Source organism: Bos indicus, chromosome 3 (genome assembly GCF_029378745.1).
Source record: "Bos indicus isolate NIAB-ARS_2022 breed Sahiwal x Tharparkar chromosome 3, NIAB-ARS_B.indTharparkar_mat_pri_1.0, whole genome shotgun sequence".
Lineage (NCBI taxonomy): Eukaryota > Metazoa > Chordata > Mammalia > Artiodactyla > Bovidae > Bos > Bos indicus.
The window spans coordinates 95,325,017-95,341,058 of NC_091762.1; the positions used below are offsets into that span (position 1 = coordinate 95,325,017).

Consider the following 16,042-nt stretch of genomic DNA (forward strand, 5'->3'; position numbering starts at 1 on the left):
GTGCATTGGAGAAGGAAATGGCAACCCACTCCAGTGTTCTTGCCTGGAGAATCCCAGGGACAGGGTAGCCTGTTGGGCTGCCGTCTATGGGGTCGCACAGAGTTGGATACAACTGAAGTGACTTAGCAGCAGCAGCAGCAGCAACAATCAGTGATGCAGAACATCTTTTCATGTGCTTCTTGGCTATTTGTATATCTTCTTAGGAGTAATATCTATTCACATACTTTGCCTATTTTTGAATCAGGTTGCTTTTTTATTGTTGAGCTTTAAAAGTTCTCTATATACTTTGTATGTTAATGTCTTAAAGATAAATGATTTGCCAATATATTCTCCTATTCTGTTGTTTTCCTTTTTACTCTGTTATAGTGACTTTTGAGGCATACAGTTTTAAAATTTTCATGAGGTGTTGTCTAATTTTTCTTTTGTTATTTATGTTCTTAATGTCATAGACAGGAAATCATTTCCAAGTTCAATGTCATGAAGCTTTTGTCCTATGTTCTTCTAAGAGTTTATTGTTTTAGGTCTTACATTTAGGCCCTTGATCCATGAGGAATTTTTTTTTTTTTTATATGACGTTAGCTGAAGGTCTAACTCCATTATTTTGCATATGTATGTCCATTTTCCCCAGAATCATTTGTTGAGAAGCTTGTTCTTTCCCCACTGAGTGGTCTAGAGACTTTTGTCAAAAATCACTTGACATATATGTTATAGTTTATTTCTGGGCTCTATATTCTATTCCATTGATCTTTATGTCTGTATTTATGCCAGTATCACACTATTTTGATTACTGTAACTTTGTAGTAAGTTTTGAAATCAAGAAGTGTGAGTCTTCCAGTTTTGTTCTTTTTCAAAATTGTTTTGACTTCGTGGGGTCCCTTGAGATGACATGTGAATTTTAGTATGCTTTTTCATATTGCAAAAAAAAAAATGTAGTTGGTGTTTTGGTAGGGATCACATTGAATCTGTAAATTGTTTTGGGCAATATTGTCATTTTTTAACAATATTAACACTTCCATAAATATGAGGTGTTTCCATTTATTTGTGTCTTATTAAATTTCTTTCAGCAATATTTTAGTTTTCATTGCACTTAACATCCTGTTAATTCTTAAGTATTTTATTCTTTTTGATGCTATAGTAAGAGGATTGTTTTTATAATTTCCTTTTCAAATTGCTCATTCTTATTGTATAGAAATGCAACTGACTTTTGTGTTGATTTTGTATCCTGATTTTTTTGCTGAATTAATTAATTAGTTCTAACAGACTTTTTTGTGGAATCTTTAGTATTTTCTACATATAAGATTATACCGTCTGCAAATAGAGATATTTTTATTTCATCCTTTTCAATCTGGAAAGGATTGGATTTGGTTTCAATCCAAATCCAATTGAAAATTGGTTTCAATTTCTTTTTCTTGCCTACTTGCTCTGGCTACAACTTCCAGTACTATGTTGAATAGAAGTGGTGAAAGTGGGCATCCAACCTTACCTTGTTCCTGATCTTAGGGGAAAAGTTTTCAGTCTCCTCCATGGCTGTGGCCTCCATCATGCCCTCAGTGGCCCCACATTCCTCCCATGGCCAGGGCCATCATGGCTATGGTGTTCATGAGGGCGTGGCCCTCAATGGTTATGGCCATCATGAAGCTGGTGGCCATGGGGTCTGTCCCCCATGTCCAAAGCCTTCATGGGGCCAATGTCTACCACCAGCATCCATTCCTCCACCAGGGCCTTCATGGGTGCAATGTCCACTGCCTTCACCCCCATGCCACTGCCAGGGCCTTTGTGGAGATGATTCCCACCATCTCCAACCATACCCCCACCAGGGTCCCCTCCTCCATTTGGGAGTCCTCCTTCAGAGTGACCTTTTCTGGCCCCTCAGACTGGAGGAAGAGAAGGTTCATTTCCTCCTTGGCCACCATGGCCTCTATGGTATGGTCCAGGACCTGATGCTGATCCCCCTACACCAGGTCACCCTGCATGGCGTCACATGGGCCATCCCAGGAGGGATCGCCACCCCCTCCCTGGAAGAGGGTGGGGGACACAGCAGACGTGGACCCTCTGGGCTAACAGGACACCCCAGTCCTCCATGGGGATCTGGCATAGGTTTCCCAGGTTCACGGAGGAAGTGCTGCATGCCCTTGGGCCCCTCAGGGCCTTCCAGTAAGAAACCACTGGCTATTGGACCAGGCCTGAATCCAGGTGGCACCAGCATCTGCTTGATCTTGTCTGAATAGTCTGGTTGCTTTGGCCTTCCTGTGAGGGCCAACTGTTAGGTCTATCCATGATGGAGGAGAGGCTCTCCTGCAAACTGATGCCTCCTGCTCTAGGGTCCTGGGGACTCTTCCCGGCACCTGTGCTTCCAATAAAATTGGCCATAATAGGAGGCAACTTCAAACTGCCTTCCCCATCAGGTGAACCACAGGCCTCTTAGGCTCTAGGGTCTCATCCATGGAACAATCCACATCTAGGGTGACGAGTTTGGGTGGGGGGAATAGGCTCCTAAGGCTCATCAGGCTCATGAGGACTTTCCTTGTTCAGGAAGAGCTCCCGAAAGATCCCCTTCTCCTCCTCAGCCTGGATGTACCTCCTGTTGCTTCCAGGGATAACGAGAGGCGAAAGCAGCACCAGGGCCCTGGTGCGCGTCCAGGGCACCTTCTCCTCCACGGTGTTGTGGCTCAGATGCCAGCCTATCTCAAACATGTGTTCATTCTGATGGTATCTCTCACTTAGCTGACCTGCCAAAGTCCTTGATCTTACTCACATTTGCTCATCAGTTCCATCCAGTTCAAAACAAATACTCGCCCAGTTTGCCCTCTAGCCACATCACAGCTTTCCTCTTCCTGCCTTTCCGAGTCAGCTGACTAGGATCTCTGGTACTCTCAACTGGCTTTGCATCCAGAGTTCCTGGCTCCAAAGCAGTGGTATCCGTGAGCTCTGGGACTTCAGCAGGGGAAACTGGGGGCTCTGGACCTTCTGTGTCCATAACCTCAGAAGGAGGTGCTGACTGGCTCCGGGGAAGAAGTTTCAGCTGTGCTTGGTTCTGTGCTTATTTTCCCTTCAAATGGGCTTGACTTGGCAGCTGTGGGTGACAGCACCTTCTTCTTGATTTTAATGCCTGGAACAGAAGATGAATTGAGCACATCCAGAAAGCCCAGGCTTTCCATTGGCTGTGGCAGGATTATCTTCACTTAGATCTCTTTGGTGGCATTGGGTGTTGTGTTGACACTTGAGGGGGACGGGTTTAAGGTTGTACTTGTCAGAAACCACCACTACACTGGTATTCTTCACAGTCACCAAAGATGGGGGTCTCCAGCTCTAGTCCAGTGGAACTTGGTGTGAGACTGGGCACTGGGGTTATAAGAGACTTAGACTTCTCCCTCTTCTTCTCTGGGGCCTCCTGAGCCTGAGCTCAGCCTTCACTTCTATTACCGGTTGCTCAGGAGGGGTGGTTTAACTCTTTCCCTCTTCTTTCTGTTTCTTTTATCTTTCTCGGCAGGCTGGGTGGTGTACTGCTCTGGGAGTGGATGACGGTCATCTAGTTGCTGATAAGGACTGAGGCCAATTTCCAGAGCTCTTCATTCTCACTTGACGTGCTCCGTTGCTTCACCAGTTTGGCTGTGTTGTTCTGCTTGAGATGGTCTGCAGTGAGTGGAGATGCTGCAGGGTCAGTAGAATTTGCTGCAAGAGGGGAATGTTGTTGGTTGTTTTTTAATTTGTCAGCGAATTGTTAAGAAACTTGTAACTACCAGCATCAATAAACTTGACCAATATTTCTGGTGAATGAGTCTGCAGCAGAATGTTCAGATAAGTGCGGTGACTCACCATCTCTCATGCTTCCTTCATCAGACTGAATATCTTTGAAATCTCATCCATATTCTTGAGTTCCCCATCTCAGTTAAGGAAGCTATCCAGCATCCTCAAGTTTAAGGACTCTCTTTGAGGCCTATGGAACCCAAACCTATGATCAAGGTTTTATCAGGCTCAGGTGGGGAGGAGGTTAAACTTTTGGAGGGAAAAAATAAATAAAACAACCAATCAGAACCCAAAGTTCAGTTATTTGGGGGGGCCTCATTGGATCAAAAAGTCTCTTAAAAAAAATAAAGGCCAACTCAGCATGCATTCACCCCTCCCCAACTCCATTTAGGGAGGGGGCTCATAGAAAAAAAGTTCTGAGTGGATTCAAAAAAGTAAGTGCTGAATGAGTGAATTTGGGTGGGTTTTGGAAGGAAAGTTGGGTAATTATTTTTGAAGTTATGTGGTAATGGTCCTTTAGCCACAGATTTCAAGTACCAGGCAGTGTGGGCTGGTAGGGTGGGCGGGATAGGTGGGAAGGGGCAGAAGACACAGGTGGTTGGGCTGGTGGCTGTTGTTTTCCCTTCCCCCTTTCTCTTGGGATCTTTTCAAGGGTTCAGATATTGTTGTGGCTTGTTTCTTTTTCCCTTATGGCCGACTCGAGAAAATTTCAAACCCCGAAATAAATCCCAGAGTCGAACCTTCTATTGCTCTCTTCAGTTCCATCAGAGAAAAAGAGAGGGAGAATAGTAGTGGGAGCCCTTTAAATCCCCTGGAATTTTGTTGTCTGGGTAGGCGCTGGCGACAGGGTGGGCGGTACAGCAACTGCCTGCCTCTTTGTCTGCACCTCTGTGATCAGAAACAAGTCTTCCACTGGAAGTTGCCAGCAAGTCTTCAATAGGTTCCAGAGTTGCAAATAGTTACATGAGGCAGATTCTGCTAGTGCAGTTGTTGGCAGGTGGGGAGATAGAATCCTGGGTGCTTTCTACTTTGCCATCTTCCTAGAGTTCTCTCTTGCTAACATTTTGCCCTCTGACATGTGAATTGTGGTGATTATAATCTTTAGGAAAAACCAGGAGCTAAAACTGCTAGTAGTCCTCTTTCAGAGTTTTATGCTAAAGGAAACTTTTAATAAAAAAATAAATATGTATGTCACTGATAGGCAATCTCAGAAACAATGATCTAAATGTTTGAATTTGATATCAGTATTAAGTAATTGTGTATCTACTGCAAGAGGCATTTTCTAAAATGGTCACTCCCTACAACATTGTTCTCTATTCCTTTGCCTTGCTTTAATTTGCTTTATAGCACCTGACATTTCGCTATATATGCATTGTTGGTTGTATGTCTCTTTAACTAGAATTAAATCCACAGGATAAAGATTTTGGCATATTAGTTACTGAATCCTTGTCATCTAAAATAGAGCCTGGCAAGTTATAAGAACTGTGTAAAATTTGTTGGATATATGCATGAATGAAACATGAAATTTGGGGGGGCCAATAGAAAAAGCAAGAGAGTTCCAGAAAAACATCTATTTCTGCTTTATTGACTATGCCAAAGCCTTTGACTGTGTGGATCACAATAAACTGTGGAAAATTCTGAAAGAGATGGGAATACCAGACCACCTGATCTGCCTCTTGAGAAATTTGCATGCAGGTCAGGAAGCAACAGTTAGAACTGGACATGGAACAACAGACTGGTTCCAAATAGGAAAAGGAGTTCGTCAAGGCTGTATATTGTCACCCTGTTTATTTAACTTATATGCAGAGTACATCATGAGAAACACTGGACTGGAAGAAACACAAGCTGGAATCAAGATTGCCGGGAGAAATCTCAATAACCTCAGATATGCAGGTGACACCACCCTTATGGCAGAAAGTGAAGAGGAACTCAAAAGCCTCTATATGAAAGTGAAAGTGGAGAGTGAAAAAGTTGGCTTAAAGCTCAACATTCAGAAAACGAAGATCATGGCATCCGGTCCCACCACTTCATGGGAAATAGATGGGGAAACAGTGGAAACAGTGGCAGACTTTATTTTTCTGGTCTCCAAAATCACTGCAGATGGTGACTGCAGCCATGAAATTAAAAGACGCTTACTCCTTGGAAGGAAAGTTATGACCAACCTAGATAGCATATTCAAAAGCAGAGATATTACTTTGCCAACAAAGGTTCGTCTAGTCAAGGCTATGGTTTTTCCTGTGGTCATGTATGGATGTGAGAGTTGGACTGTGAAGAAGGCTGAACGCCAAAGAATTGATGCTTTTGAACTGTGGTGTTGGAGAAGACTCTTGAGAGTCCCTTGGACTACAAGGAGATACAACCAGTCCATTCTGAAGGAGATCAGCCCTGGGATTTCTTTGGAAGCTAAAGCTGAAACTCCAGTACTTTGGCCACCTCATGCAAAGAGTTGATTCATTGGAAAAGACTTTGATGCTGGGAGGGATTGGGGGCAGGAGGAGAAGGGGACGACAGAGGATGAGATGGCTGGATGGCATCACTGACTCGATGGACGTGAGTCTGAGTGAACTCCGGGAGTTGGTGATGGACAGGGAGGCCTGGCGTGCTGCGGTTCAAGGGGTCGCAAAGAGTCAGACACGACTGAGCGACTGATCTGATCTGATCTGAATACTATTCAGTAAAAAGTACAGAAAATAAGATGAAATGTATTCTTTCATTAAAACAATGAAAAAATGACACACATGAGGACAGAGTTTGGAATTTAGGAACTTGGAGACAATGTCACCAAGGTTATATGGAGAAATGAGAACAGTTATTACGATAGGAGACAGGGTTGTCGGCAACGTTTTCTCTCCCTCTTTCTTTTTATTTCTGGGATTAGTGTTTCAAAACGATTTATGCACTGAAAAAAAAAAAAAAAACTTAAAAAAACCCATCATTTTCCTGAGTCAGATGAAAAGTATGGATAGAGTATTATGCTTGCCAAACTTATTCCTGACAAATGGAGCTCTGTATTCCATATAGGAAGGAACAGTCTCTGGAGCTTTCAGACAGAAAAATAAAGACAGAAGGAGGAAGATTTGCTTAGTGTTTGAACAGTAAATCACAAAATATTATAATTAAAAGATGTGGGGAGAAGGGGACAGAAACTAACTTCCCTGGTCTGTGTCCAGAGGCTGTGTTCTGAATTTAACAATAGAACACCAATAACCAGGCGGGGCCAGAACATAGAGTCACACATTTTGTTCATGTCACAAAGGTGCCTGAGGCAGGAAACAAATGGCAGCTGAAATTCAGACCCTGCTCTACTCTCCAAGCCACTGAAACCTAATGTAGGTTTTTATGTACCCAGAGGATGTACTTTTTTCTAATTTTCACATAGGCATTGCAGGGGATGGGTATTGGAATAGGTCTTTGACTTAGCATGTTGGAGTCTGATGCCAAGTAAAATAACCTCTTCGTTGAACCATATCAATCTCTATTCCAGTAAGGATTAAGGTTGGACTTAATATGTAGTCTTCAGATAATCATATGAAGAGGCATAAATAACATTTATGACACACAGTCCATTACCCAGAGTTGCACTCTTATTGGAAGACAGAAGTTTAAATGCTACTGGATGTAAATATAGAACATTAAATAGTCTTATCTTCCTCTAATCCTATTGCTGTGATTTTATGAAGAAATGGGGTGGCAGGGTTTTAAATAGAAACAAAGAAAAGCTTTGGAGTCACAACTCTTAGAATCATAGGAAAAACATTAGGTTGAAATGAAGTCTCCGATCCCTTTCTCCCTATACCTTTCTGACTACCTCAGGAAAAAACATTAAAATAATTTCAGGTTTCTACTACTCACATTTTCCACCTCAATCATGTGAACCCCTCATAATTCCCCAAACATTCCATGTTCTCTCACCCCACCTCTTCCAAGCCCATACCTAGAAAGTCTTTCACTGTCTTGTCTTCTTAGGAAATTCTCTTTAGCTTTTAAAACTCAGTTCTAATGAAAAGGAATGCATGAGTCAGATCTAATGAGGTGGATGAACCTGGAACCTATTATACAGAGTGAAGTAAGTCAGAAAGAGAAAGACAAATCCTGTATATTAATGCATATATATGGAATTTAGAAAGATGGTACCAACGATCCTACATGCAGGGCAGGAAAGGAGACATAGATGTAAAGAACAACTTTTGGGTTCACTGGGAGAAGGCGAGGGTGGGATGATCTGAGAGAATACCATTGAAACATATACATTACCAGATGTAAAACAGATGACTAGTTCAAGTTTGATGCATAAAGCAGCGCACCCTAAGCCAGTGCTCTGGGATAACCCAGAGGGATAGGGTGGAAAGGGCGGAGGGAGGGGGTTCAGGATAAGGGGGACACAAGCATACCTGTGACTGATTCATGTTGATGTATGGCAACAACCATCACGATATTGTAAAGTATCCTCCAATTAAATTAATTAAAAAATAAAATACCTGGGCAAAGTAATTAAAAAAAGAAATTCAGTTCAGGCACTCAGTCATGTCTGACTCTTTGTGATCCCATGGACTGCAGCAAGCCAGGCTTCACTGTCCATCACCAACTCGCGTAGCTTACTCAAACTCATGTCCCTCGAGTCGGTGATGCCATCCAACTACCTCATCCTCTGTCATCCCCTTCTCCTCCTGCCTTCAATCTTTCCCATCATCAGGGTCTTTTCCAACGAGTCAGTTCTTTGCATCAGGTGACCAAATTATTGGAGCTTTAGTTTCAGCATCAGTCCTTCCAATGAACATTCAGGACTGATTTCCTTTAGGATGGACTGGTTGGACTCCCTGCAGTCCAAGGGACTCTCAAGAGTCTTCTCCAATACCACAGTTCAAAAGCATCAGTTCCTTGGCACTCAGACTTCTTTATAGTCCAACTCTCACATCCATACATGAATACTGTAAAAACCATAGCTTTGACTAGAGGGACCTTTGTCGGTAAAGTAATATCTTTGCTTTTTAGTATGCTGTCTGGGTTGGGCATAGCTTTTCTTCCAAGAAGCAAGCATCTTTTAATTTTAAGGCTGCAATCACCATCTGCAGTGATTTGGGAGCCCCCCAAAATAAAGTCTGCCTCTGTTTCCACTGTTTCCTCATCTATTTGCCATGAAGTGATGGGACTGGACGCCATTATCTTAGTTTTCTGAATGTTGAGTTTTAAGCTGATTTTTTCACTCTTTTCTTTCACTTTCATCAAGAGGCTTCTTCTTCACTTTCTGCCATAAGGGTGGTGTCATCTGCATATCTGAAGTTGTTGATATTTCTCCTGGCAATCTTGATTCCAGCCTGTGCTTCATCCAGCCCAGCATTTCTCATTATGTACTCTTCATGGAAGTTAAATAAGCAGGGTGACAATATACAGCCTTGACGTACTCCTTTCCTGATTTGGAACCAGTCTGTTGTTCCATGTCCAGTTCTAACTGTTGCTTCCTGACCTGCACACAGATTTCTCAGGAGGCAGGAAGGTGGTCTAGCATTCCCATCTCTTTCAGAAATTATCCACAGTTTGTTCCAATCCACACAGTCAAAGGTTTTAGCATAATCAGTGAAGTGGAAGTAGATGTTTTTCTAGAACTCTCTTGCTTTTTCTATGATCCAACGGATGTTGGCAATTTGATCTCTGGTTCCTCTGCCTTTCTAAAACCAGCTTGAACATCTGGAAGTTCACAGCTCACGTACTGTTGAATCCTGGCTTGGAGAATTTTGAGCATTACTTTGCTAGCTTGTGATATGAGTGCAATTGTGTGGTAGTTTGAACATTCTTTGGCATTGCCTTTCTTTGGGATTGGAATGAAAACTGACCTTTTCCAGTCCTGTGGCCACTGCTGAGTTTTCCAAATTTGCTGGTGTATGGAGTTCAGCACTTTCACTGCATCATCTTTTAGGATTTAAAATAGCTTAACTGGAATTCCATCACCTCTACTAGCTTTGTTCATAGTGATGCTTCCTAACACCCATTTGACTTCACATTCCAGGATGTCTGGCTCTAGGTGAGTGATCACAACATTGTGATTATCTGGGTCATGAAGATCTTTTTTGTACAGTTCTTCTGTGTATTCTTGCCACTTCTTCTTAATACCTTCTGCTTCTGTTAGGTCTGTACCATTTCTGTCCTTTATCGAGCCCATCTTTGCATGAAATGTTCCCTTGGTATCTCTGATTTTCTTCTGTTGTTTTCCTCTATTTTTTTGCATTGATCACTGAGGAAGGCTTTCTCATCTCTCCTTGCTGTTCTTTGGAACTCTGCATTCTAATGGGTATATATTCTTGCCTTGAGAACCCCATGAACAGTATGAAAATGCAAAAAGAGAGGACACTGAAAGATGAACTTCCCATGTTAGTTCACTTCAGTTCATTCGCTCAGTTGTGTCCAACTCTTTGCGACCCAACGAAGCGCAGCACGCCAGGCCTCCCTGTCCATCACCAACTGATGGAGTCTACCCAAAACCATGTCCATTGAGTCGGTGATGCCATCCAACCATCTCATCCTCTGTCATCCCCTTCTCCTTCTGCCCTCGATCTTTCCCAGCATCAGGGTCTTTTCCAATGAGTCAACTCTTTGCATCAGGTGACCAAACTATTGGAGTTTCAGCTTCAGCATCAGTCCTTCCAATGAACACCCAGGACTGATCTCCTTTAGGATGGACTGGTTGGATCTCCTTGCAGTCCAAGGGACTCTCAAGAGTCTTCTCCAATGCCACAGTCTAAAAGTATCAATTCTTGGGCTCTCAGCTTTCTTTGTAGTCCAACTCTCACATCCATACATGACTACTGGAAAAACCATAGCCTTGACTAGATGGACCTTTGTTGACAAAGTATTGTCTCTGCTTTTTAATATGCTGTCTAGGTTGGTCATAACTTTTTTTTCAAGGAATAAGCGTCTTTTAATTTCATGGCTGCAGTCACCATCTGCAGTGATTTGGGAGCCCCCCAAAATAAAGTCTGCCTCTGTTTCCCCATCTATTTGCCATGAAGTGATGGGACTGGATGCCATGATCTTAGTTTTCTGAATGTTGAGTTTTAAGCTGATTTTTTCACTCTTTTCTTTCACTTTCATCAAGAGGCTTCTTCTTCACTTTCTGCCATAAGGGTGGTGTCATCTGCATATCTGAAGTTGTTGATATTTCTCCTGGCAATCTTGATTCCAGCCTGTGCTTCATCCAGCCCAGCATTTCTCATTATGTACTCTTCATGGAAGTTAAATAAGCAGGGTGACAATATACAGCCTTGACGTACTCCTTTCCTGATTTGGAACCAGTCTGTTGTTCCATGTCCAGTTCTAACTGTTGCTTCCTGACCTGCACACAGATTTCTCAAAAGGCAGGTCAGGTGGTCTGGTATTCCCATCTCTTTAAGAATTTTCCACAGTTTGTTGTGATCCACACAGTCAGAGGCTTTGACATAGTCAGTAAAGCAGAAATAGATGTTTTTCTGGAACTCTCTTGTTTTTCTATGATCCAACGGATGTTGGCAATTTGATCTCTGGTTCCTCTGCCTTTCCTAAAACCAGCTTGAACACCTGGAAGTTCATGGTTCACGTATTGCCGGCTTTGAGAATTTTGAGCATTACTTTACTAGCGTGTGAGATGAGCGCAATTTTGCAGTAGTTTGAGCATTCTTTGGCATTGCCTTTCTATAGCTAATAAATAAAATATGGCAAAAATTGACAGTTTCCAAACTCAGGACTAAAAAACTGGAAGCTTCCACTTCCTTTTTCTTGGATCACCGATTCTTGAATTTCTTGGGTGTCATATAAGATGTTTGACAACCCTTCTGTACATACTTCATGAACAGGCTTTGAGACTACATGCAGAAGAGAAGGACCTGAATGAGCCCAGCCTTCAAGAGAGGGACAAAAAGCAGGCCTTTAAGAGAAGGATAAGTCTAGCCTTGCTAATGTCTCAGTCATGTGAGTGAAGCTATCTTGGATCCTTCAGATCAGCTCAACTGCCAGCTGAATACCATCAGCTGACCCCAGTTCATTTCATATGGGGCTGAGAACTGGTTATTCAAGCCTTACCTCAAATATTGACACACAAAATTGAGAGAGAAAATGACTTTTTTTTTTTTTAAGTTACTAAGGTTTGAGACAGTTTGTTAGGGAACAACTGGTAACCACAACAGAAGTTGATAACTGGTAATTGGGCTCTTCTGTAACCCAAACCCCAAATATGTGACATTAATTTCGAGACTGGGAAATGGGTAGGGACTTGAAGGACCTTGAGGAGTCTGTTAGTGAAAGCTAGAAAGATCTGGAGGAGGTGTTGGAGATCACTTTCAGAACAGTCAAGAAATTGTTATTGGAAGCCAGAGGAAGTTTTGAAAACAAGGTTACCTATGGCAACGTGGAAAATAGAAAGGTACCTAATGAACTTGAGGATCTAGTTGGGGAGTTTATAGACAGAAAGTCCAAAGTGTCAACTGGCGTCTTGTAGCTATTTATAATTAAATATTAGAAGAGAGAAGTAAACTAAAGAAGGACCCAGGATAGTATTTCCAAGCAGCACAAGAGTCTCAAAGGTAAAGAATGGCCTCATGGTACAGATCAAATCTAAGGTGTTGCCGACAAAATGACATAACCAGGTAAAAACAAGTCAAAGATGCGACTGTAAGATCTTTTGTTAAGACTTCAGAAAGATATGTTTTAGTTGAGGTAACATCGGTTTATAACAGTCATGTGCACAACATTATATTTCAACTTCTATATGCACTACAGCATGCTTATCAAAAGTTTAGTTTCCATTTAGCACCGTACAGTTGATCCCTTTTACTCATTTTACCCTCCCACCCCCTTCCTCTCTGGAAACCACTGCTTTGTTCTCTGTACCTATGTGTTTGTTTTTGTTTAGTTTTATTTTGTTATACTCCACATATGAACGAAATCATAAAGTATTTGTCTTTCTCTAACTTATTTCACTTGGCCTAATACCCTCAAGATTCACCCATGTTATGGCAAATGGCAGGTTTTGTCTTCTTCTGGCTGAGTAGTATTTTTCTGTGTGCATGCATCTGTGTGTGTGTGTGTGTGTCTGTGTGTATGTATACACACACACACCACATCTTCTTTACCCATTCATCTGTTGATGGGCACTTACTTTGTTTCCATATCTTAGCTCTTGTATATAATGCTATGGTGAACATAGGGGTATGTATATCTTTTCTAATTACTGTTATCACATTCTTTGGATATATACCCAGAAGTAGACTAGCTGGATCATATTATAGTTCTATTCTTATTTTTTTTGAGGAAACTCAATACTGTTTTCCATATGGCTGCACCAATTTACATTCTCACCAACAATGTAGGTCAGAAAGATTTAAGGCAGTGTCTCATAGATGGTTTCAAAGTTATTCTTAGTGGAAACAAATTTTTTCTGAGGATCTCAATGCTGTGCCTTATGGATACTCTGTGTTAAACAGTAGGGTTTCTAAGAGTCTTAAGGGTGTCATTCCACAGCAGGTTCACAGGGGGACCAAGGTCCAGAAATACTATCTGAAAGATTTGTGTGTGTGTGTTTTGGATAATGGAGTAGAGTATAATTCGATACACAGGAAATCCCCCAAATTTTAAAAGGATTACGTTAGCTTGGCCTGAAACTGACAGAGACAGTATGAAATGAAAAGAGGTCTTTGGACTCCCAGTCTACTATAGGCAGAGAGCAGGCTGAAAAAACTATTCAACTATAAAAATGGGCTATTTCTTGTGGAAAAAGAAGGGTGACTCAGAGGGCAGAACCAAAAGTCACAGAGACTCATTCCCAGGGAGCAGAAGTAGGCCTTAATTAAAGAACTGGCATCAAATGTTTGGCTAGATTTCAGAATTTCTAAGCACCAGTGACTGCTTTGTACTTCTATTCCTTCCACCACCAAAACCACCACCCTCTTTTGAACAGACTGTCTACAGCAGTTACTTTATGCCTGCTCACCATTGTAATCAATAGTCGGGTGTATACGGGGAAGGTAACTTTTTCGTTTCAGAGATCTTCAATGGAAAAGAACAATGCTAAAGAAACTGCACCCTAGGAACTACATCTGAGGATATTCATCCACGCCTGGAACTTATTCAGATGATGAGATCATGGACGTTGACCCTGAGTCTGACGCTATAAACGGCTGAGTTTGGAGGGGCAGGTCCTTTGAGGAGGTGAATGTATTGTGCTGTGGGAAGAATGTAAATAATTTGTGGCCAGAGGGCAGATGGTAACAGATTAAAGATGGCTGTAAATTCTTTGATCCTCCTCCCAGTGACAGAAAGGGTCTGTGTGTCCTCCCCTGGAATCTAGATGGGCTCTATGATTGTTTTGACCAAGAAGATACTTCGGAAGTGACACTGTGCTAGTTTCCAAGCCCAAGTCTTAAGAGACTGGTAATTCCCACTTCCTGACTGGTAATTCCCACTTCCTGTCTTCTGGGAACATGTTCTCTTTGAGCCCTAACATTCCATGTACTCTTGACTGAACTGACTTAGCATGTATGAGATGCCTTTATTATTTGGGCTTCCCTGGTGGCTCAGTGGTAAAGAATCTGCCTGTAATGCAGGAGCCGCAGGAGACTCTGTTTCAATCCCTGGGCAGGGAAGATCCCCTGGAGAAGGAAAAGTCAACCCACTCCAGGCTAGAGAAGCCCCTGGACAGAGGAGACCATCGGGCCATAGGGGTCTCAAAGAGTCAGACACAATTGAAGTGACTTAGCATGTATTCTAGCAAAGAGATCACATTGAAACTATCTGAAAGGGAAAGTGAAAGTGAATGTCTGACTCTTTGTAACCCCATGGAATTCTCCAGGCCAGAATACTGGAGTGCATAGCCTTTCCCTTCTTCAGGGGATCTTCCCAACCCAGGGATTGAACCCAGGTCTACTGCAATGCAGGCAAATTCTTTACCAGCTGAGCCACCAAAGAAGCTCAAGAATACTGGAGTGGGTAGCCTCTTTCCTCTCCAGGGGATCTTCCTGACCCAGGAATTGAACCGGGGTCTTCTGCATTGCAGGCAGATTCTTTCCAGCTAATCTACCAGGGAAGCCTTTTCTGGAAGGGAAGAGGGGGCCAAATGAAGCCAAGGTTCAAGGCATTGAGTGAAGCCTAAAGAATATCACTGAGTCATCTCACTTGATTCCATGTGGAGAAGAAAAAGCAACTATCTTAGCTCTGACTGGATTCCTGACTCACAAAATTATGAGAAATAATAAAATGGTTGTTATCTAGGCTGCTGAACTCTGGGATAATTACTGTTACACAGCAGTAAATAACTGAGATCTCCATGACCTTGAGTCAGTCTCTTCTCTCTAGTACTACTTCTTCAGCTTGGGCAGTGTTGGGTTAGGTTAGGTGAACTCTAAGAGTCTCAATAGCTCTGATTTTCAGTTTGGATGCAGTTGGACTACACCAAATGGCATTTAGACATCTGTAGAATGACCAGAAGAACACATAACATATATTGTTAGGTATTCAATAATTATTTCAATGAGTTTTGAAAGATAAAGAACTAGGTAAGCAGAAGGGAAGGGAAGGACACTTCAGGCAGAATGAACAGCATGTACCAAAATGCAAAAACCTGGACAAACCTGAAATGCAAGCATTTTAGAATCATTGAAGTAGCAAGTACAAGGAAGAGTGTGGCAGATAAAGCTGGAAAGGTAGACAAAGGCCAGATACTGGAGAGACTTGTGTACCTAGCTGAAAGTTTTATGCTTTGTCTACAGACCCTGGGAAACCTCTGAAGGAAAATTAACATTGAATCCTCTGTCAGATAAATGATGTTTTTCTTCCTTTTATACACATAGAAACTGAGGTTTTGTCACTTGCCCAAGATCACATTGGGCTTCCAAAGTGGCTCAGTGGGTAAAGAACCCACCTGCAATGCAGGAGATGTGAGTTCAGTCTCTGGGTCAGGAAGATCCCCTGGAGGAGAGCATGGCAACCCACTCCTATATTCTTGCCTGGAGAATCCCATGGACAGAGGAGCCTGGTGGGCTACAGTCCATAGGGTCATAAAGAGTTGGACACAACTGAAGCGACTGAGCACACACACAAGATCACATTAGTAGTAGGTGGCTGATCCAGGTTATGAATCCATACCTAACAGCTTTGAAACAATATTTTTAAAAACTTCAGAAGTTAATATTACTTTTTTAAAAATCATTTTGAATATATTCTATATGACTGATATTGTATAAAGTAGAAGAGATGTGAAAGTAAATGTCACAGGCAATATGAATTGCTTATGATTAATTTTCCTTGGGGGAAATTGAAGAAATGATCAGTTTTC

At 42.1% G+C, this 16,042-nt stretch overlaps 1 long non-coding RNA gene and 1 pseudogene across 1 annotated transcript in view; one reads left to right on the forward strand and one right to left on the reverse strand.

The window, feature by feature from the left end:
• Positions 1 to 1,511: 1,511 nt before the first annotated feature.
• On the reverse strand, positions 1,512 to 5,104 carry LOC109556877 (serine/threonine-protein phosphatase 1 regulatory subunit 10 pseudogene; annotated as a pseudogene).
• Positions 5,105 to 7,013: 1,909 nt separating this feature from the next.
• The window catches only part of LOC139180027 (uncharacterized), a 32,156-nt gene continuing 23,127 nt past the window's right edge, over positions 7,014 to 16,042 (forward strand). Inside the window, exon 1 of the long non-coding RNA XR_011564378.1 lies at positions 7,014 to 7,076. This is a non-coding gene — a long non-coding RNA (uncharacterized lncRNA). The remainder of the gene's footprint in view (positions 7,077 to 16,042) is intronic.